Source organism: Anomaloglossus baeobatrachus, chromosome 8 (genome assembly GCF_048569485.1).
Source record: "Anomaloglossus baeobatrachus isolate aAnoBae1 chromosome 8, aAnoBae1.hap1, whole genome shotgun sequence".
Taxonomy (NCBI): domain Eukaryota; kingdom Metazoa; phylum Chordata; class Amphibia; order Anura; family Aromobatidae; genus Anomaloglossus; species Anomaloglossus baeobatrachus.
In genome coordinates this window covers 235,179,203-235,203,331 of record NC_134360.1, presented here as the reverse complement: position 1 = coordinate 235,203,331, position 24,129 = coordinate 235,179,203, and the positions used below count along the sequence as shown (strand labels likewise).

At 42.9% G+C, this 24,129-nt stretch overlaps 2 protein-coding genes across 18 annotated transcripts in view; one reads left to right on the top strand and one right to left on the bottom strand.

Moving 5' to 3' along the window:
* Positions 1-24,129, top strand: part of NFIA (nuclear factor I A) — a 413,057-nt gene that overhangs the window by 377,142 nt on the left and 11,786 nt on the right. The window lies entirely within an intron of this gene.
* TM2D1 (TM2 domain containing 1) overlaps positions 3,848-24,129 on the bottom strand; it is a 161,660-nt gene continuing 141,378 nt past the window's right edge. Inside the window, exon 7 of the mRNA XM_075320402.1 lies at positions 3,848-4,048. The gene's annotated coding sequence lies outside the window, so the exon portion shown is untranslated. The remainder of the gene's footprint in view (positions 4,049-24,129) is intronic.

Sequence of the window (24,129 nt, the reverse complement as noted above, 5' to 3'; positions counted from 1 at the left end):
TCCTCTGTCGATGCATGGAAACCATGTTTAACAACAGAGGAACATTGAGATTGCATGCAAATTAGACTCGGCCATAAGCCTCCGCATGTTGTGTCTGGCGCAGTCTGACGTGTAACATGAGTCTCCATTAGAGCAGCAGCTAAATATGTGCGGTGTCCAATGCTACAGATAAATCGCGATTATAGATGGATAAGGAAGAGGGAACATATGAAGATGTCTCTGTGGACAATGTGCCAACCTTATTTTGTTCTTCGCCATAGTCTGGTAGTGCCCCATTGTTAGTAACCGTAATTGGCACAAGTGTAATTATACCTTGGTATCATGAGAATGCTAATGATAGACAGATATAGACCTTTGGAGACAAATCTAGAGGAATTGCCAGATCCAACAAGTAGATACTGTGTTTCTACTAAAATAAGACCGGGCCTTATATTATTTTTTTTTTTCTCCAAAAGTTGGGCTGGGGCTTATTTTCAGGGATTGTCTTTTTTTTTAACAATCCACATTTATGCTTAAACAAAAACATTAATATTTATTCAAATATAATCATATGCAAAAACCCAAGTGCATGCCCTTATTATCTCCCGCCTGGATTATTGCAACCTCCTGCTCTGTGGCCTCCCTTTTAACAGTCTCGCTCCCCTACAATCTATTCTACACTATACTGCCCGACTAATCCACCTGTACCCCGGCTACTCCCCGAACTCTCCTCTCTGCCAGTCACTTCACTGGCTTCCATTGCCCAACTACTCCAGTTCAAAACACTAACCATGACATACAAAGCCATTCACAACCTGTCTCCTCCATACATCTGTGACCTCGTCTCCCGATACTTACCTGCACGTAACCTTCGATCCTCACAAGATCTCCTTTTCTATTCCCCTTGCATCTCCTCTTCCCACCATCACATCCAAGATTTCTCCCGTGCCTCCCCCATACTCTGGAACTCTCTGCCACAACATATCAGACTCTCGCCTACCTTGACAAGCTTCAAAAGGAACCTGAAGACCCACCTCTTCCGACAAGCCTACAACCTGCCGTAACCCTCAGCCTTATATAGCGCCGTACAACCAGCTCTACCCTCACCTACTGTATCCTCACCCATCCCTTGTAGACTGTGAGCCCTCGCGGGCAGGGACCTCTCTCCTCCTCGCGGGCAAGCTCCTCTCTCCTCGCGGGCAGGCTCCTCTCTCCTCCTCGCGGGCAGGGACCTCTTTCCTCCTCGCGGGCAGGGACCTCTCTCCTCCTGAACCAGTCTGTGCCTTGTACTGTTTATGATTATTGTACTTGTCCCTATTATTTATACCCTTTTCACATGTAAAGCGCCATGGAATAAATGGCGCTATAATAATAAATGATAATATTGCAATCTGGAACATCAACTTCCCCAACTAATCCATCTATTTATCTACACACACGCTGCACATATATACCACCCCGTCTCTTCTTCAGCTTTAGACTCCTTTGGTCACATGACCGATGTCACAAAGGTCCTTAAGCAGTCTTATCATCAGGATATAACCCTGTGGCCCCTAGGAGAGTGGGAGCCCTGTGAAATTTCCCAGTTTGCTCTCCCTTTCCCCTAATACCATTTCATGCATACCAGCCCATCTCCTATTCACTTCTTTTAGACTCCTGCAATTAAGAAACCTTTGGTCATATGACTATGAAGTCATCAAAGGTCTACTCTTATCAGGATATAAACCCTGGGGACCCTAGGAGAGGCCCTGTGAAATTGCCCAGTTTGCTCTCCCTTCCCCCTAATGCCAGTTCTGTCTCCTATTCAGTTCTTTTGGACTCCTGCCATTAAGAAACCTTTGGTCACATGACTAGGAAGTCATCAAAGGTCCTTAAACAATCTTAAACACGGAATACAAATGTTGGGGTCCCTAAGAGAGTGGATGCCCTTAGAAATTGGGCAGTTTAACTCCCCCAAACACTGGCTCCGACTGTAACTAGGGCTTATTTTTGGGAGTAGGGCTTATATTTCATGCATACTCCAAAAATTCTGTAAAATCATGCTAGGGCTTATTTCTGGGGTAGGTCTTATTTTCGGGGAAACATGGTAGGTCAGTTTGGACTTTTTTTTCTGTCCAGTTTTGTATTGTCTTCTTGGTGTACAATGATCCACTGATATGCCTCTTCGGCTGCTCCCTCTCCCCTCTCGCAGCATGCAGTCTCACAGAAACACAGAGAAGCTGCAGCTGCATCTCCCTCCTACCTTTTATTCTGTTAGGTGTCTTAAACTTGCCAATTTCATTTAGGGGAATAGCTGCCTATTCCTCTTCATCAGCTGTTCACTCCCCAACTCCCCCATAAATACATACCGCCATTTTTGCCAAGTTTGCAAGTTATTGAATGAGAGAAGGGAATAAGTGTTGCCAAAGGAAAAACAACTGGGCATGTCAAAGTCCAACATATGCCAGATCCTGCATTGGTTAGGAATAGTGTTGAGCGGACCCGGACCGGCAAAATCCAGATCCATGCGGTTTGAGCTGCAGATCCGAGTCCGAACCGGACGCGGGATTCCGGGTGCACGATCCAGATTCAGCAATATATTTTTTTTTTCCCCTCTCTCTCTCTTCTCTCTCTCTCTTTCTTTCTCTCTCTCGTCCCGGATTCAGCTCCCCATTGACATATATGGGCCCGGATTCCGGATCAAATCCGGACTTCTTTGTCAACCCGCCGCTGATCCGCCGGACCCGGATTATTGGCAGTCCACTCAACTCTAGTTAGGAATCAGGACCCTGCCACCCAAAAGTTGGTGTATTTGCTAGTTTTAATGTTTTCAGAGGTTTTTGAACATCGCCAATGATTTGGAGCAATAGCTTTTAGATGCTTAGCTGTTTTTATGTTTACCCCATTTTTTAAGAATATTTTTCATCACTTTATAAAATCCAAATTCTTTTATAAATATTTTGATCCTTTTTATTTTTCTGGAGGCAAGACCGGGAACACCACCTACATTTTGTTTTTCAAGGAAGATAAAACCCCCAAAAACTCACCGCTAATTATTGCTTATTCCAAAGGGTCACGAATACTCTCAGATTTCCAAAATGAGGCAAAAAAGAAACCCCACAAATAAACATTGCTGCTTAGCAACGAGGTTACACACCAGTGAGCCAACATAGAAAAAAGGGTATTTCAAAGAGATTTGGCAACATCTCGAAAATCAGCACCTCTCCATTGTCTGCTATAGACGTTAATGGCGCGTTCTGCGGGGCGATCAGATGTCGTTCCTATTGTCTGCCTCCAAAAGGCCCACATGTTCCTGATAAAATAGGACAGTAACATGTAAAAAGTCCATATCGTATGTTCGGCGTAATGTAGTGGGAAAAGCTCTTGGAATCCGGCTCCTAACCAGTATTGTTGATTTAGCGAGCATATGGTTGGGAAAGGTCAAACGCTCCATATCCCACCTACAGTTACTTTCAGAAATTGCCTTTGGTTGGGATGGGGTGGGGTCGGCAGGGGATCTGCTTTCATAAGTCTCTTTTTTTCAACGTTTTTAACCCTTTTTTACGTCTCTAGAAAAAAAAAAAAAAGAAAATAAATAAATTTAGAAAACAAAAGTTTTCCAAAATGTACATCTCGCAAAAGTTTTTCTTTTTTCTGTAGTGCCAACTTTTTTCTTTCAAAACACATCCCCCTATAAGCTCAAGACGAAGAATTAACATTCTAAGAAGCGAAATGACCAAGCTGAAGATCTAAGCTGCGGGGTTTTTTGTTTTTTTTTTTTTCCGTTTTTTTTTCCTTTTCCACATTTTCTAACTCCTGTGTCCTTTAATCCCAATGCAGAGCCTTAAGTCTGAAGAAAAGTCTTGTCCAGGGCTGTGTTTTAATGGCTGCAATCTATTTTTTATGAAAAAGCAGGAAACAAGCTGTCCTCAGTAAAAAGATTTACAAAATGTAATCATTGTTGAAATATTCTCTTTGAACTGGCGCGGTCCACAGGGGTCTATGGCTCCCAATACCCTGTTTTTCTTAAGAACACCCTCACAAGTTCCTCTTTAAGATCAGGTACTGTGCTGGTGTTCTCTTTGATGTCCTGAATGAATGAAAGAAAAGCATAATAAAAGGGGACTGTTGATCAAGCATAAAATACACTTTAAGCCGACAGAATAGCAGAGTTAACACATACTAAGCTGCTTTTAGCTCCCCCCTCCTCACGTCTCTCTTTTTCACTTTTTTCCTGTGCTTTGTATACAGTGGGGTTTATAGTATAAAAAGTCTCTGATCTGTGTACTATGCCATTTCCTAACAGAAAAAAAAAAATACGATAGGGAATCTTGTCAACCTCCGTGTCCACATTTGTTTTTGTGCTTTCTTTTGATTTTTGTTTTGAATGGACACTGGGAAAAAAAAAAAAATAGTGTAACTGACCATCGCATTCATGTCGGTGAAAACTCTTTAAAAATATTTGATCAATACAGTACAGACCAAAAGTTTGGACACACCTTCTCATTCAAAGAGTTTTCTTTATTTTCAGGACTCTGAAATTTGTTGATTCACATTGAAGGCATCGAAACTATGAATTAACACGTGTGTAATGAAATACTTAACAAAAGTGTGAAACAACTGAAAATATGTCTTATATTCTAGGTTCTTCAAAGTAGCCACCTTTTGCTTTGATTACTGCTTTGCACACTCTTGGCATTCTCTTGATGAGCTTCAAGAGGTAGTCACCGGAAATGGTTTTCCAACAGTCTTGAAGGAGTTCCCAGAGATGCTTAGCACTTGTTGGCCCTTTTGCCTTCACTCTGCGGTCCAGCTCACCCCAAACCATCTCGATTGGGTTCAGGTCTGGTGACTGTGGAGGCCAGGTCATCTGGCGTAGCACCCCATCACTCTCCTTCATAGTTACATAGTCCTTACACAGCCTGGAGGTGTGTTTGGGGTCATTGTCCTGTTGAAAAATAAATGATGGTCCAACTAAACGCAACCCGGATGGAATAGCACGCCGCTGCAAGATGCTGTGGTAGCCATGCTGGTTCTGTATTCCTTCAATTTTGAATAAATCACCAACAGTGTCACCAGCAAAGCCCCCCCCACACCATCACACCTCCTCCTCCATGCTTCACGGTGGGAACCAGCCATGTAGAGTCCATCCGTTCACCTTTTCTACAAAGACACGGTGGTTGGATCCAAAGATCTCAAATTTGGACTCATCAAACCAAAGCACAGATTTCCACTGGTCTAATGTCCATTCCTTGTGTTCTTTACCCCAAACTAGTCTCTTCTGCTTGTTGCCTGTCCCTAGCAGTGGTTTCCTAGAAGCTATTTTACCATGAAGGCCTGCTGCACAAAGTCTCCTCTTAACAGTTGTTCTAAAGATGAGAAGGTGTGTCCAAACTTTTGGTCTGCACTGTAGTTTACATTCTGTTTTTTTAAAAAAAAAAATAAAATATTTTTTTTTTAATTTTTTTTAACAGTCGGGTTTTCCGGTGTTTTTTTTATGGGGGAGGGGGTCAAGAATAACCCTAATCTATGACGTGATTCTTATTTTAAAAAAACAATAAAATTACAATGAAACCAGATAGAAACCTGAAAGAGCTAATTAAAAGTCTATGGACTCTGCCAAGCTTTGTTGGGCTCCTTAATAATTTTACAGGATTTTAGTGTCGATAGTCTATCTATAGGATGTTCGTTTTTGATCAGGTGGGGTGAGACTTCCGGCACTGCTGACGATCATTATTTGAGTGATCATTTTTGAACAGTTATTTTTATTGTTGCATCTTATACTGCAGCTCAGTTCCATCCACTGGAACATGTGTCTATACAGTGTGTCCACCCATATCCTGTCCACCGCCACTAACTTGAAAACGGCGGTAGCTATAGGCATAGAAGTGGTGTCTAGGTATAGTAAAGTATCCATGCGCTACGCAATGAAACCACCTAAAGCGCCACCTGGTGGGAAACAACGGAGTTAGCATTTTTATCTCGAAAACGGAACGAGATAGAGAAAAAAAATGAATTACAAAGTTGTAGGGCATCATCAATTCAATGCGAATCGACACCTTGCATACAGAAATGCTATGATTAGAACATGTAAACCTCACAAGGCTGCGGACGTGAAGCGATACCTCATGGAGACCTTCCTACAAGTCATTGGGTATGGTGGCTGTGTGGAGTGGCCTCCACGCTCACCTGACCTGACCCCATTGGACTTCTTTCTGTGAGGTCACATCAAACGGCAGCGACCCCTCCACCAACATTGCAGGACCTACGACGACGTATCACAGATGCTTGTGCAAACGTGTCACCTACCATATTGCACAGCGTGCAGCAAGATACAGTATGCTGTGCAGAGTCCAGATGTGCATTGCAGATGACGGGGGCCACTTTGAGCATCAAAGCTAAATGAGCGCCATATGCGTGACCAGCATTCAATGTTTTGGAGGGGGGGTCATGGGTTTCATATCATAGCATTTCTGTATTCAAGGTGTCGATTCGTATTCAATTGATGCCCTACATTTTTTAATTCACTTTTTTTCTCTATCTTGTTCCGTTTTCTAGATAAAAATGTTAACTCCGTTGTTTTCCGCCAGGTGGCGCTATAGCTGGTTTCATTGCGCAGCGCATGGCTACTTTACTATACCTAGACACCACTTCTATGCCTATAGCAGCCGCCGTTCTCAAGTTAATGGCAGTGGACAGGATATGGGTGGACACACTGTATATACCTTATCAGCAGGGGAGCCACAAAAGGTGAATGGGGGGGGAGGTTGTCATATATGGTACAGCCATCGATTTAATAGGGGATTGAAAACAAGCTGCGCGGACCGGTTACCAGCCAGAATTTATACATACAGAGTGTAAAAGAGTACAATAGGTGAAAATTGGAAGAAACCAATGGATTTTTGTTGGAACAGCCGACCATTGAATGGAATTATCTTGACTTCCCTATTGAATATTAGAAGAGAGGATCTGGCAGATTAGATTTCAACATGCCCAATCCACTGGTTCTTGAGGAAAGGGGTATGCCCCCTAAAGGAGTCTGGCAGTGGCTTATTTCCCTATTGAGAACCCATTGAGAACACCTGCACATTTAGTCAAGTACAGTGTCTACGTCTATGGGAGTATTGTTTAGACAATAGCTATTGGTAAGGTCAGGTTAGGGGAAGCATGGTGGCTCAGTGGTTAGCATTGAGTGGTGGCTCAGTGGTTAGCACTGTTTTTTTTGCAGTTCTGGGGTCTTGGGTGCAAATCTCTCCAAGGGCAACATCTGCAAGGAGTTTGTATGTTTTCCCTGTGTCTGCGTGGGTTTCCTCCCATACTCTAAAGACTGATGGGGAGTTTAGATTGTGAGCCCCAGTGACACTGATGCTAATCTCTGTAAAGTGTTTTGCCCAATATATTGGTGCTATATAAGAAAATCATAATAAATAATAATATTGCCTCAATATTATTACAGTAAATATAAGACAGGGAGGAGGGAGATGCAGCTGCAGTTTTGCTGTAAGAGTCTGTGAGATTGCATGCTGTAAGGGGGAGAAGGAGTCAAATTGGACAAAACATTGTATATGCTGGTCTGCTCTCTAAGTTTTATGGCCACCTAATACTTAAGGGCAGCAGCAGATGTAAGACGCTTGGTGAAACGTGGATATTGTATATCTGTCCACCAGCAAATCATATCTGTAAAGATCAATGTGAGTCGTGGAGATAGAGATGACCCAATAGAATATAATATGGGATATGTACAACCATAATTGTATATCCTTGCTTGCTAATAGTAGTTATTACTGTTACTTGTTATCCATTAGTTGTTAATCGTGACTTATGGAGCCAGGAATACAGAAGTGATTACATTCATCTGTATATTGCCCAGTGCTTCCGCTGCTCAGTGCCTATCACACTGATTAGCTATGACATAAAACACCTGGGCTTTAGCCCATAACCTCTTATCTTTTGGCCACAACAAGGTCTCCTCTTCACACTTCTGAAGAACCATCAGCTCCATAGATAAGGATTAATTAGTAGAAAGTCTGGGTCAGGCAGTTCCCTCGAGATCGGAGAGAATAGAATCCCGTCCAATTATATTTGCTGCCGATGCCAAAAACAATTCACCTGCCAGATTCTTAGGAAACTGCGGTCACCTGTTGCCTTTACTGCATCAGAACAGATATTTTTAGAATTATTTTGGTTATTTAAATGGATATTAACACAAAATTATCATACGGCATGCCAATAGTCAACCCACCACCAATGTTAAGAATCTCCGGTCTCCATGGAAATGAATTATATAACGGGATGAATGACAAAAGTCTTTGGTAAGTCGAGGTTAACATTCCCATTTACACTTTGTCTTGCTTTTTATGTTACAGTCTTGGCATTAATTGTATTTTTACAAATGAAAAAAAGAAAATATATAAATATATATAATATTAAATAAATATAAATATTAAATAAATAAATATATAAATATATATATATATATAAAAATATATAATAAATATATATAAATATATATAAATATATATAAAAATATATATATAATATTAAATATATATATATAATTAAATATATATATATATATATATAATTAAATATATATATTATTAAATATATACAGTTAGGTCCAGAAATATTTGGACAGTGACACAAGTTTTGTTATTTTAGCTGTTTACAAAAACATGTTCAGAAATACAATTCTATATATAATATGGGCTGAAAGTGCACACTCCCAGCTGCAATATGAGTTTTCACATCCAAATCGGAGAAAGGGTTTCGGAATCATAGCTCTGTAATGCATAGCCTCCTCTTTTTCAAGGGACCAAAAGTAATTGGACAAGGGACTCTAAGGGCTGCAATTAACTCTGAAGGCGTCTCCCTCGTTAACCTGTAATCAATGAAGTAGTTAAAAGGTCTGGGGTTGATTACAGGTGTGTGGTTTTGCATTTGGAAGCTGTTGATGTGACCAGACAACATGCGATCTAAGGAACTCTCAATTGAGGTGAAGCAGAACATCCTGAGGCTGAAAAAAAAGAAAAAATCCATCAGAGAGATAGCAGACATGCTTGGAGTAGCAAAATCAATAGTCTGGTACATTCTGAGAAAAAAGGAATTGACTGGTGAGCTTGGGAACTCAAAAGGCCTGGGCGTCCACGGATGACAACAGTGGTGGATGATCGCCGCATACTTTCTTTGGTGAAGAAGAACCCGTTCACAACATCAACTGAAGTCCAGAACCCTCTCAATGAAGTAGGTGTATCTGTTTCTAAGTCAACAGTAAAGAGAAGACTCCATGAAAGTAAATACAAAGGGTTCACATCTAGATGCAAACCATTCATCAATTCCAAAAATAGACAGGCCAGAGTTAAATTTGCTGAAAAACACCTCATGAAGCCAGCTCAGTTCTGGAAAAGTATTCTATGGACAGATGAGACAAAGATCAACCTGTACCAGAATGATGGGAAGAAAAAAGTTTGGAGAAGAAAGGGAACGGCACATGATCCAAGTCATACCACATCCTCTGTAAAACATGGTGGAGGCAATGTGATGGCATGGGCATGCATGGCTTTCAATGGCACTGGGTCACTTGTGTTTATTGATGACATAACAGCAGACAAGAGTAGCCGGATGAATTCTGAAGTGTACCGGGATATACTTTCAGCCCAGATTCAGCCAAATGCCGCAAAGTTGATCGGACGGCGCTTCATAGTACAGATGGACAATAACCCCAAGCATACAGCCAAAGCTACCCAGGAGTTCATGAGTGCAAAAAAGTGGAACATTCTGCAATGGCCAAGTCAATCACCAGATCTTAACCCAATTGAGCATGCATTTCACTTGCTCAAATCCAGACTTAAGACGGAAAGACCCACAAACAAGCAAGACCTGAAGGCTGCGGCTGTAAAGGCCTGGCAAAGCATTAAGAAGGAGGAAACCCAGTGTTTGGTGATGTCCATGGGTTCCAGACTTAAGGCAGTGATTGCCTCCAAAGGATTCACAACAAAATATTGAAAATAAAAATATTTTGTTTGGGTTTGGTTTATTTGTCCAATTACTTTTGACCTCCTAAAATGTGGAGTGTTTGTAAAGAAATGTGTACAATTCCTACAATTTGTCAGATATTTTTGTTCAAACCTTCAAATTAAACGTTACAATCTGCACTTGAATTCTGTTGTAGAGGTTTCATTTCAAATCCAATGTGGTGGCATGCAGAGCCCAACTCGCGAAAATTGTGTCACTGTCCAAATATTTCTGGACCTAACTGTATATTAATATATATATTTTTATATATATATATATATATATATATATATATATATTATTAAATATATATATATATTATATATAATATTAAATATATATATATATATATATATATATATTATTAAATATATATATTATATATATATATTATATATATATATATATATATATATATATATATATATATAATTTATAAAAATATTAAATATATATATATATATTTGGAGATAGACCAGTCCAATAGGGTTTAATTGCATCGTCCCAAGCACTAAGTAACGTTTCCTTGCCAAAATCCAGAAACACCAACTCTCCAAGTGTTAAACAGAATGTATATGTCCTCAAATAACTCCCCGATTTGCAGACGTGCGCCAAGTGTCACACCCTGCTCTGGATTCCACATTAACAATCGCCTTCCTCAGTGTTAAACTTTGCCCTTCAGGACTTTTGTTTAACTCTGTAATTTGAAAAGCAGAAAGTGCCGGCGCGCCAATCACATGCAAGATACAAGCATACCTGCGAGTGACACCGTCCTGCTACGGGGTGTTTAGAAAACCGCAGCCAAGACCATCACAAAAGCAGAATGTGATACAATGTAATCTCACATAATCACTGGAGATCCGCTCCGGCATCTTACACGTAGAGAGGAGGAAGGTGCACGATCTCGGGTGTCATCTACATGAATGCTGTACACCAATGAATTATCACAAATTGTGAACGGAAATGGTGCTGTGGTTCCACCTGGATAATCCCATCACCCTAGAATATCTGGATATTTATAGTATAGACGACAGAAGTTCATAAGATATCTTTGCAACTATAAGAAAATTGCATAAATTATAGGGTATTCCCAACTCCAAGATCCTATCCCAATATGTATTAGGTGTAATAATATTAGCAAATACCTCCAATTAGAAATGTAGTATAGTTCTCCTGATTAGTCATATCTCATACCTCATGTGCAGGGCATTGCACCTCGAGCATTTTTCTGGGACATTTTCCGAAAAAGTGCTAGTCTCCCATTGACTTCCATTATAATCGGTACTTGAGTCATGCTCATCTGAGCATCCGTCCATCACTAGTTACGAGTATCCAAAACCTGAGCATGGTAGTGCTCACTCATCACTAGTTACGAGTACCAATCACTGAGCATTGTAGTGCCCGCTCAACACTAGTTACGAGTACTGAGCACCCGAGCATTGTAGTGCCCGCTCAACACTAGTTACGAGTACTGAGCACCCGAGCATTGTAGTGCCCGCTCAACACTAGTTACGAGTACTGAGCACCCGAGCATGGTAGTGCCCGCTCATCACTAGTTACAAATACCGAGCACCCAAGCATGGTAATGCTGGCTCATCACTAGTTACGAGTACTGAGCACCCGAGCATGGTAGTGCCCACTCATCACTAGTTACGAGTACTGAGCACCCGAGCATGGTAGTGCCCGCTCATCACTAGTTAGGAGTACCGAGCATCATCGCGCTCGCTCATCACTAGTTACAACTATTGGGCACCCGGTCATGGTAGTGCTCGCTCATCACTAGTTACAAATACCTAATACCCAAGCATGGTAGTGCTGAGTATTGTAGTGCTCGCTCATCACTAGTTATGAGTACCAAGCACCCGAGCATAGTAGTGCTCACTAGTTCTGAGTACAGAGCACCCGGGCATGGTAATGCTCCCTCATCACTAGTTACAAGAACCCGAGCATGGTAGTGCCTGCTCATCACTAGTTACGAGTACAGAGCACCAGAGCATGGTAGTGCCCGCTCATCACTAGTTACAAATACCTAACACCCGGTCATGGTAGTGCCCGCTCATCACTAGTTACAAATACCTAACACCCGAGCATGGTAGTGCTGAGTATTGTAGTGCTCGCTCATCACTAGTTACGAGTACCGAGCACCCGAGCGTGGTAGTGCCCGCTCATCACTAGTTACAAGCACCCAAGCATGGTAGTGCCCGCTCATCACTAGTTACAAGCACCCGAGCATGGTAGTGCCCGCTCATCACTAGTTACAAGCACCCGAGCATGGTAGTGCCCGCTCATCACTAGTTACAAGCACCCGAGCATGGTAGTGCCCGCTCATCACTAGTTACAAGCACCCGAGCATGGTAGTGCCCGCTCATCACTAGTTACAAGCACCTGAGCATGGTAGTGCCCGCTCATCACTAGTTACAAGCACCCAAGCATGGTAGTGCTCGCTTATTACTAGTCATTATACCAGGATAAATTGCACATCTTGCTATGCTATGTGACTTGGCACTTATGGCAAAATCTGTGATAGAGACTCTGAACAAAGCCTCCAGTGCAGATGTGACACAGCCTAAACAGCAAATCAGCATAAGCTTCAATCATTGTGGTCCATGGCTGATCCGGCTTGAGACTACAACCAGACAAAACAAGGAGACCGCACATTTTACACTGCCTGGCAGATTCCACCTGACCTTGATCAGGTAATCTCAATGCCTTACATGAGCCTATCCGCCCCCTGGTGAATCTTTTTTTTGTTCGGTCGGGTACACTACATAGATGAATATGTTAATGATGAAGGCATTATAAGATGATGTGTTAAACGCTGCGTCTGCAGTTTGGTCGTGAAGATGAAATTGTCAAAAGCTTGTATGTATTCGTCCATCACCATGGGCGGTCACAGATCAGCAGGTATATCAATGAGAGGAACTTCCTGTTTAGAATGCAGCCGAGAGTATATTGTTTATGGTTCATAAAGTCTTACTACTGTCCTCCGACACCAGCGCATCAGTGTTTCAGCTTTCATGGTGCAGTAAATTAGGGAAGAAAGGAAAAAAATAGTGTCAAAATGCTCCTCCGAGGACAGTAAAACCCCATTCACTTTGCAATGGTTAAATGGTATTTTATAAGCGTCTTCTACGTTGGGGCTGCTTTGCATTACATGAGTCGAGTACCTTGGAGATGACACACATCTGCAAGCATTTTATTAAATCCTTAGTCAGCACTTTTCAATCTGATGTGATTACTCCTTCATTTGACTTGAGAAAGGGAAGCGAAGATCTCTACTGGACTGCAGAATTCTGTCTGATGTTTCTCCTTGAAGAATGAAGGGAGGACACAAGGAAAATTCTTAAAGACAGACAAGCCTGATACAATGGAACAAGGTGTCAGGACTGGTAATGGTCTCTTACAAGACACAATGCTGAAGACACCTTTACTTCACAGCAAATTTGTATAGTAATTGGTTGTGAAATGCGTCGGTGACACTTGGTGAACTGGAAATCCTGAAGGACTGGTATCCATTCCAATGTAGAAAGATCTGATGAGATTGAATTTTCTGGGAGGTATAAACACTGGAGAGTAGGTAAATTTCTGGAAATTAAGACTCTTAGAATTCAACAATAACAGAAAATCCCCCAGTCCAACGCCCATTCTATCAAAGGAGATTTGGACTCTTCAGAAGCTCCTTAAAGGGAACCTGTCACCAGAATTTTCGCTATGAAACTAAAAGAATCCCCTTCTGCAGCTCCTGGGCTATATTCTAGAAAGGTTCATCTTGCTACTGGCCCCCCTTTCACACCTAAATAAACACTTTATAAAATCTTACCTTTTGCTATGGTAATGAGCTTTGCTGGCCCCGGGGGCGGGCTGTATTTCTTCCGTTATTCCCCCTCCTGCCGCTGTTCGCCATCCCCCTGTGTTGCTTTACATCGATGAGGCCGCCGCCCTCGTGTTACGCAAGGCTCCTGAAGTCTCGCGCATGCCCAGTGGCACTATCGCGGGACTGAGCGCTGTTCAAATCGCGAGCGCCGGTGATGTAATTGCACAGGCGCGAGATTATGGGCAGCGCTGTGAATGTCATCACGATCGTCATCCAAGTACCCACCCATAATCTCGTGCCCGCGGTAATAGGTAACATGGATGATATGGCCAGCGCTAGCACATAACGGTGGAGGCAGAAGCGCGAGCACGAGATTATGGGCGGTGTGAGGTAGCGTGGTCGGCTGCGCAGCAGAAGACACGGGATCCAGGCATTAAGGTTCACAGCACACGGTTTAATGTCCAAAACAAAAGTCCACAACAATATACATGTGCCTCTCCAGCAGAGAACTCAGGGAGTTGTGATCACTCCCTCACACCCGGCACACCTGCCCTCGTTCCTGTTTCCTTTTAACCCTTCCTTAAGCCTGTAGGGAAACAGCATTATCCCTGTAGTGGAGATACTTTCTATCATGGAGGGAGCACAACCGGGGCGAGACATACCGGCCGTCATAGATAACCCCGGTCACAGTCTCACAGCGGGTACTTGGATGACGCTGGTGATGACATTCACAGCGCCGCCCATAATCTCGCGCCTGCGCAATTACATCACCGGCGCTTGCGATTTGAACAGCACTCACTTCCGCAATAGTGCCACTGGGCATGCGCGACACTTCAGGAGCCTTGCGTCACATGAGGGCGACAGCCTCATCGATGTAAATCAACACAGGGGGACGGCGAACAGCAGCAGGAGGGGGAATAACGGAAGAAATACAGCCCGCCCCCGGGGCCAGCAAAGCTCATTATAAAATCTTACCTTTTGGTATGCTAAAGTGTTTATTTAGGTGTGAAAGGGGGGCCAGTTGCAAGATGAACCTTTCTAGAAGGGGATTCTTTTAGTTTAATAGCAAAAATTCAGGTGACAGGTTCCCTTTAACCCCTTCATCGTGTCCCGTTAAGCCCCGTCCCCTGCCGCGGGCAGGCGGCGTGGATCGGCACACATATCAGCTGTTTTCAACAGCTGACATGTGTGCCTGCTAGCCGCGGGTGGAATCGCTTCCACCCGCGGCCATTAACCCCTTAAATCTTGCTGCCAAAGTCTGGCAGCAAGATTTAAATGCGCGCGGCCATGTTTGTTACTCACCGCCGCCCCCACCGGAAGTCACGTGTGTTATCACGTGACTATCGGTGGTTGCCATCGTAGCACAGGGTCATGTGATGACGCCTGCTGCTACGATGTTTCACTTTCATTTTCCCTCGGCCGAGAGCAGAGGGAAAACCAAAGTGACTGAATCTGCTGATTACAGCGGTATAGCTGTGATCAGCAGATAGCGATCAGCAATCGGATTGCTGATCGCTATAGCCCCCTAGGGGGACTAGTAAAATAAAAAAAAAAAGTAAAAAAAAAAGTTTTAAAAAATAAAAAAAAAAAACAAAAAACCTAAAAGTTCAAATCACCCCCCTTTCCCCCCATTGAAAATTAAAGGGTTAAAAAATAAATAAATATACACATATTTGGTATCGCCGCGTTCAGAAATGCCCGATCTATCAAAATATAAAATCAATTAATCTGATTGGTAAACGGCGTAGTCGCAAAAAAATTCCAAACGCCAAAATTACGTTTTTTGGTCGCCGCAAGTTTTACGCAAAATGCAATAACAGGCGATCAAAACGTAGCATCTGCGCAAAAATGGTACCATTATAAACGTCAGCTCGAGACGCAAAAAATAAGCCATCACTGAGCCATAGATCCTTAAAAATAAGAACGCTACGTGTTTCAGAAAATGGCGCAAAACGTGCGCCACTTTTATTGGACAAACTTGTGATTTTTTTTTAACCTCTTAGATACAAGTAAACCTATACATGTTTGGTGTCTACAAACTCGCACCGACCTGAGGCATCACATAGATACCTCAGTTTTACCATATAGTGAACACAGTGAATAAAATATCCCAAAAACTATTGTACGATCACACTTTTTTTGCAATTTTTCCGCACTTGGAATTTTTTTGCCGTTTTCCAGTACACTATATGGTAAAACTTATGGTTTCATTTAAAAGTACAACTCGTCCCGCAAAAAACAAGCCCTCATATGGCAAGATTGATGGAAACATAAAAATATTACGCCTCTCAGAAGAAGGGGAGCAAAAAACAAAAACGCAAAAACGGAAAGTGCCCGGGGGCTGAAGGGGTTAAATTCCGGTATTGGCCAATTAAGCCAATGGTGGACACAAACGGAAGAAGGTTCCTGTGCAAGAACAGAATATGGGCTCTCTTCAGTCCAATAACATAATAAAAAGGAATAATTCCACCTGCTTTGGAGGTAAAAATGTTCCCCCTTACCTCTTAGGCCTCTGTGCGGCTGCAAAGGTTGCACCAATGATATGTACAGTTAATCTGAGGAATAGGAATTAGCCTAACGATCAACTACTATCTTGGCAATCAAGGAAACCTAGCAGAAATTTTCCTACTGCCCAATCACAGGGCAGTGCAATATCCCGTGAAGCCCAATAAAATTGAGGGATACTATGTATAATGATGGATGTGTCAGATCCTTAAAAAGAGAAAACCGCTTCCTAGCCACCCTTGAATTTGACTAATTAATGGAGGTCCCACAAGAGGAACTTCCTCAAGGTATATAATTCTGTAATGGGGCATATGACAAAGAGTATTATATGCTTTACAACCCCTTTCGGAGAAGCTTGCGCTACTGTTTTTCAATTAGACTGTTATGAAGTGCAAAAATAATAATGACCCTCTTCTTCACCACTTTGAAACATAGATAAACTGAACTTTAGTTGCCATTAAGACCATTCCACAATCTCCAGCCCAACTGACTGGTTCATGATACATTGTAGCCAGAGATACTGGTGGAATAATGATGTTATAGCTAATATTTTGGAATATTTACAGGCATTGGAGGTAAAATAAAAAGATGTCGACACCAGGTGTCTAACTGCCACTTATAGACCACAAAAGGAATCATGTCAGCCGCTAGGGACCACTTCCAGTTATTTCTTTATCTGACCCCTTGCAGTAATAAAAACCAAGCTGATTATAGATGTATATGTGTGTGTGTTCATAGAGGTTTTTTCCATGAATTTTGGGGCTTTACAATCTACATGCAAAAAGGTCTGTGTGAACATACCCTTAGACATTTTTGGCAACCAGCATGGTTTATTCTGGTGGTGGCTGGGACAGCTGGTGGATGTGGACCCACTACGCCCCTGGCCAGGCTTACCCTGGACGGTCGTAAGCAAGCAACGACCTGGTTTTTCACTAGAGCCTCTGATGGTGAGGATAGGCTTGAGCCACAGGTAGTCGCCAGGTGCTACTCCAGAGCAGTCCTCGGGCCTGTAGCTACTACACCAGGGTAGTCCCCTGGCCTGCAGCAGCTGACCGGAGGGGTGTGCAAGGTAAAACCCAGAAACATGGTCAGAATTGACAGGGCAGGAATGGGACAGACCGTACAGGAAACATAGGAGAGGAAAGGTCAGGACAAACAGGAGGCAAGCCAGGAGAGGTCAGGCTAACAGGAGGCAAGCCAGGGCAAAAACAGGAGAGACTAAGTGGAAAGAACAAACAGACTGAGCCCTAAGGAGAATAGCAAAGACCTTACTTAAGATCAAGCACCTGTGTGGAGGGAGGATATGCTTGCTATACTGAGTGCTGGCAGGGGATAGGATGAATATAAACACTCTGTATGATACAGGAAATACAAATTCTTGGCCGAGCCTCCCTGTAGCCAGGAAGAAACTCGTCCGCAACAGGTGGATGCAGGTAAGCTGGGACAATTGCATGAGAAAGCTCAGCAAGCTGGTCAGGCTAAGGACAGTGCCTGCAATGAGTATAACGGCGTATACTAGCCATGTGAGAGACAGTGGCACTGGTCCTTGACCTCTGTGTTACATATTCCCATACAATGCTTCTACCGATCCTTGAGCTGGCCGACTCTCTCATACACAGGAGCACTCGATCGGCCGAGCATTCGAGTGTTCTCTATGAGAAAGCTGCCAACTGACATGTTGGACGGTGGCTTTTCTGAGGGAGAACAATGTTATTGGCAGTCCGAAACCGAATGTGCGTGATCGACATCTCTCCCGACAGTCAGCCGGAACCCCCATGCACACTAAACCGTGAGCTGAACGCGTTGATATAGGCAAGTTTAGCCAACTTTAATGTCTATGGGAGCCATTAGATATCTATGAGAGAGATGACCACAAAGAACCACTATCAGGGTAATGGAACCAGTAAGAGCTAGACTACTGGTCTGAAAACCGAAATAGGCAGGTTGTTCTATTATACGGTCATTGAGATTGGTAGTACATGGGAGTTTTTGAGTTCTCGAAGCATTATATATAACTTATATGAAGTACGATAGACGCCCCTTGGGCATTCCATAAAATATATACGTATGTATGGCAAACCCTAGGTGGGGGTTATGGGATTACTGATCCACCACCAAATAATTGAAGGGAATCATGGCACTATAACATGCACCACATCCCACTGTATACGGTATCTCGCAGTTGTCTGGTATCTTCACTTGATTAGGACTAAAGCTGCTATACACATTAGATAGTTATTGGCCATCTCTCCCACACACGTGACCGTTCAGCTGAGCGTTCCTGTGTTATCAGAGAGCTGCTGACCAACGCTTCTAGTGGCTTATCTTCTCCCAGAACAGAAGATCGGCCATAGAAACTCAACAGGCGGATCCTTCTTCCCACCCCCTCAAGAAAGTCTGGTAGCCCTCTTTAATATTAAATGGTCTGCTGGTTTGGCCAACATGTTGACTTTAAGAAAGCTTCAGTACTAGCAACATCTGATATGATGGCGTGTAGTTTAGATAGACCATCAGCTTTTGAAGGCCCAGAAAAGCCCCATTAACATCATGATCTTAAAAGGGAACCAACCAGCGGGATTTTGATATATAAAGTAAAGCCAGTGCTATACTGGCACTAGGATGCTGAATCTAAGCATACCTTTTTTTCAGAGATTGGATAGTGTATTTCAGAAATATGTGCAAGTAAAGTTCTAGCAATGCACAGTTATTTAATTGACAGGTGCCACAGGAAGGGAATATGTGGATTGGGTCTTGCTATCTATTCCCGTCCCTGTTGCCCTCCTACACGTTAATTCCGGTGCAGACAGACAGGGGCGAGAATAGATAGCAAGACAAGACCCACATATTCCCTTCCTGTTGCACCTGTCAATCAAATAATGGTACATTGCTGGAACTTTACTTGCACATATTTCTGAAATAAAACATCCAATCTCAGAACAAAAGCTATGCTTACATTCAGCATCCTAGCCCCAGTATAGCACTGGCTTTACTTTATACATGAAAATTCTGATGGATGGTTCCCTTTAAGGACTTACGACCTATTATTTTTGCCTGTCTTGTGGTCCTTTAACTCATATGCAACTGTTGAAAAACTCCAAAAGCTTAGATGCGTGTTGTCCGATTAAGAAAGTGGTTTGGTCAGCAAAGAAAATTTTAATAAATATTGCTGCAAAAAAAACAAAAAAACACAAAACAGTAAAAAGAGCGTCGATTACTATGAACATTGAAGGTACTCCAGCCAAAAAGTGTGCAGCTCATGTTTTCCATCACAAGATCCTAACCCCCTGTACTGACATATTGCAACCGTGAGCTGTATCTGCAAAGCACTGCAGGACCGGTCTTCAAGAAGGGGAGGGGGGGTGGGAAGAAAGTTTGAAAGCTGAATTACCAGACAAAGACTTGAGAGTCGTGCTGCACAGCTAAAATAAAACTCCCGACTCAGCACCTTCTATTGATTAAAAACTAACCTTTAAAGTAACTCTCGGAGTGTGTGGTTAGCATTTAAATTTAGGCATGTCATGAAGTTGATTTGTGTTACAGAATACCAGCTCCATAGGCGGCACCCTCGCATCAATTTCCCCAAGCCGTCGGAATATTTCACAAAAAATGTCAATAAAAAGGGAGAAATCTTAAAGAAGATCCTCGAGTAATCGTCCCCTTAACCCCCCCCCCCCTCCTCCTGACTACTATAAGTGTGCAAAGTGAAAAACATAATTGCCCCTTTGTCTAACTTTTCCCAAGTACCAGGGAAGGGGGCGATTAATTAAACACACAAGTGTGGGGTCCCACTCGCCCAAAGTTGGGTCATAAATTACCCGGAATGAATACTTCAATGTGTTTGCAGTGGATTTGCAACGTCAGAGGAAAGGGGAAGGTTCGGTGGGAGGGGAGCACGGACTTTCTTGCTAATGATAGTCACGTCTGGCTCTGTCTGGTTGCTGCTAACAACCAGACATGATGTAACACCACGATGAACTTGAACTTGGGGAGTTGAAATGGGAACAATAGACCAGAGTAATCAATAATGCCTATTTCAGTGAAGGATTACGGATCTGCTCTGGGGTAACCTTGTCTGCGAGACTCCAGCTGAAAACTAAGAAAACTTTATTTTTAGTGCATTTTTGCTGGAAGTGCAAAAAAAAAAAGTATAATGCAAATTCAGTTTATTTTTGGCCATGGCTTTGGATTTTTTTTTTTTTTGTTTAATTGTGCAAAACCCAGCTTTAGGTCTGAAACCGTGCAAAAGAATGGCAAGGCACCAGCTGTTTACACATGGCGAGTTCATTCATAAGCCATGTGCACAGCTGCTGCGAAACTTGGGTCATGGAAGGTAGCCGAAAAGCATTGTCTGTAATAAGAGTCTGGTGCCCGGGCCAAGAGCCGACTGACTGCGCTGGGAAAGAAACCTCTTTAAATCTAATTACAGGATGTAAATGTTCTGTATCCCATGGCAACCAATCGCAGATTACATTTTCTTTTTTTTTTTCTTCCTTTCCCGGAGAAAAAAAATAAATAAATAAATCGTAAAAATCTTCTGCTCTGATTGGCTTCTGGGATTACAATGTGGTTATTTGATAAGTTGTGTTTATAGTAGTGCTGTTATGTTACTTTTGTGGGAAAAATATCATGTTCCCGTTGCTTTACAATTTTGCTTGGGGAGGGGGGGTTTACAAAAAAAATAAAGACTTTTGAGAATTTTTTTAAAAAAAAATTCCTATGCAATTCAGGTTACGTTACTCCGGGATTGGAGGTCTGACTGAGGGCAATTCACTAAAATTGAGAGTTAAGCGGGCTTTACACGCTACGAGATCGCTAATGCGTTGTCGTTGGGGTCACGGATTTTGTGACGCACATCCGGCCGCTGTAGCGATGCCGTTGCGTGTGACACCTATGAGCGATTTTGCATCGTCGCAAAAACGTGCAAAATCGCTCATCAGTGACATCGGGGTCCATTCTCAATTATCGTTACTGCAGCAGTAACGAAGTTGTTCCTCGTTCCTGCGGCAGCACACATCGCTCCGTGTGACACCGCAGGAACGAGGAAGCTCTCCTTACCTGCCTCCGGGCCGCTATGCGGAAGGAAAGAGGTGGGCGGGGTGTTACGTCCCGCTCATCTCTGCCCCTCCGCTTCTATTGGGCGGCGGTTCAGTGACGCTGCTGTGACGTCGCTGTGACCCTGAACGAACCGCCCCCTTAGAAAGGAGGCGGTTCGCCGCTCACAGCGACGTTGCAGGGAAGGTAAGTAGTGTGACGGGTCCGGGCGATGATGTGCGGCACGGGCAGAGATTTGCCCGTGTCGCACAACCGATGAGGGCGGGTACGCACGCTGGCGATATCGGTACCGATATCGCAGTGTGTAAAGCGGCCTTAACTGTCTTGTTACCAGATGGCAATGAGTAGATTTTGGGATTCATAACCATTATAGCAGGAGGCTAGCTGCCCATACATGGAGGTTTGTAGTCCAAATAGTGGCATTTTGCCCAGACAGGGATGTTTTTAACCTAGATAGTGGCATTTAAGTTAGGTTCCCGGATTACAGAAATATACCTTGCCGTTGATTTCCGGGCTTACATGCATTGGCCAATACATAAACTAAATATCTCTCTTTTGCAGTAATATATTTTGCCTTGTACATTCTTGGCTTTTCAGTGTGCAGCTGTATGCATTTTATAGATTTTGGGATCGTCAGTCTCGGTTTTAATTATACTGTAGTGATGACATCCATGTAACCGCTGCAGCCAATCACTCCCCTTAGCTGTATTTAGCAAGTGATTGGTTTTCACAGCCTTAGATAACAGTAATGCGGGCTTTACACGAGACGAGCTATCGTGCAATGCATTGTCGGGGTCACGGTTTTCGTGACGCACATCCGGCATCGTTCACGACGTCGTCTCGTGTGACACCTCCGAGCGACGCAGTATCGCTCACAAATCGTGCGTCGTGTACTCGTCGCTTAGTTTTAAAAAATTGTTTAATTAAAATGGCGCCGGTTGTTCATCGTACCCGGGGCAGCACACATCGCTCCCTGTGACACCCCGGGAACAATGAACACAGCTTACCTGTGTCCCGCGGCTCCCGGCAGCTATGCGGAAGGAAGGAGGTGGGCGGGATGTTTACGTCCCGCTCATCTCCGCCCCTCCGCTTCTATTGGCCGGCGGCTGTTTGATGTCGCTGTGACGCCGAACGTCCCTCCCCCTTCAGGAAGTGGATGTTCGCCGCCCACAGCGAGGTCGCTCAGCAGGTAAGTGCGTGTGACAGGGGTTTCACGACTTTGTGCGACACGGGCAGCGATTGCTCGTGACGCACAAACGACGGGGGCGGGTATGATCGATTGTGAAATCGCACGATCGGTCGACTAGTGTAAAGCAGGCATTAGGACAAACAGAATGGCGTCACTGAAGACAGGGAATATTAGTTGGCTCCCCAAAAACCTTTTTAACCCGTTGATGACATCAGCCATACTTGTACAGCAGAAGTACGGTACTTGACCTGGTTCCATTGCCAGCAGGAACCGGCCATGTATGGATAAATCTAATTCCGGCCAAGCTACTGACTCCTCTATTTTCCAACCACCAGACTCTAAATAACAATTACTAATAATTACAAATATAGAGCTGAACATATATTTATATAATTAAAAATGTATGGAACGCTCCACAAATTTGCATGTCATCCTTGCCTCGGCAGCACATACACTAAAAAAAAAAATGTCCTGTGAAAGGATGACACACAAATTCGTGAAGTGTTCCATAATTAAAAATTTGCAAACTTTCCTAAATTTCTAAGTAAAATACACAACAAGCAGAACAATTAGAAATGATCAATATTGGATAATTGATTTACTATTTTGAAAGTACAATTGATGTTCTACCTCCCCGGACAAAACCCAAAAAATACTCCAACTCCCAAAGCCTTGGATGTCGCTGTAGCTCCTTCCTCCCTCAATGCAAACGGAGAGTGCCGTTGGATTGTCATTATTTTTCCATTCCCCATCCCCCAAAAAAGGTTTTCAATAAATTATATGATACATTAAATAATGCAATAAAACGAGTCCTTTTGAATATAAGCCCTAATTTTGACAGAAAAGTAAAAAAGTTAGGGTCCTTGAAAAGTAGAAAACAATAAGGAAAAATTAATAATCGACTTCTGCCGGGAAGGGTTCGGGTGAGTACTGCCAACACAACTGAAACGTTCTAAGAGTCTTTTGGTTCAACTCATATCTTTTCAAATTTTGTAAAACACAGAGAAAAAAAAAAATCGCCCAGAATGTTTGGGTATTCATTAGCACTATAGTTTGTACTTTGGAGCTTTGTTTATCACCATATAACACCGGACAGGACGTTGCAGCTAGAGTCAGCCATTTTGAAGTTATGGAGCCATCAACTGGTCACCCACTTATAGACCCCTAGATCTCTATAGATCTCTTGTCCTCTTGACTCTCCAGAAGCTGGACAATAAGGTTGCAATTTTTATATGTTGTGCTGTAGCAAATTTGACTTGTGCTAATAATATTTTCACTAATATTGGAGACTGGTTATAAACTAATGGTTTTATCTAAGGATGAGCGAATCAAATTTGTGGTGTCGTTTTAGGCAAAATCTGGTGAATTCAAATAGTTTGTGATTCCCTTTTGCCTAAATTGCCTATAGTGTCCACCACCATTTTACATGCTGCAAAAGACTGTTTCAGTTAGAGAAGGCTCACATGACCTCAGGTATGGATACCTGGGTTTTCCCATTATGCCTTGTAACCATGGTATAGCACAGCCAATAAGGAGAGAATTTCATAGCCTGTATAAAAGCAGAAGCAGGGAATGCAGCAGCCACTTTGTAGTGAAT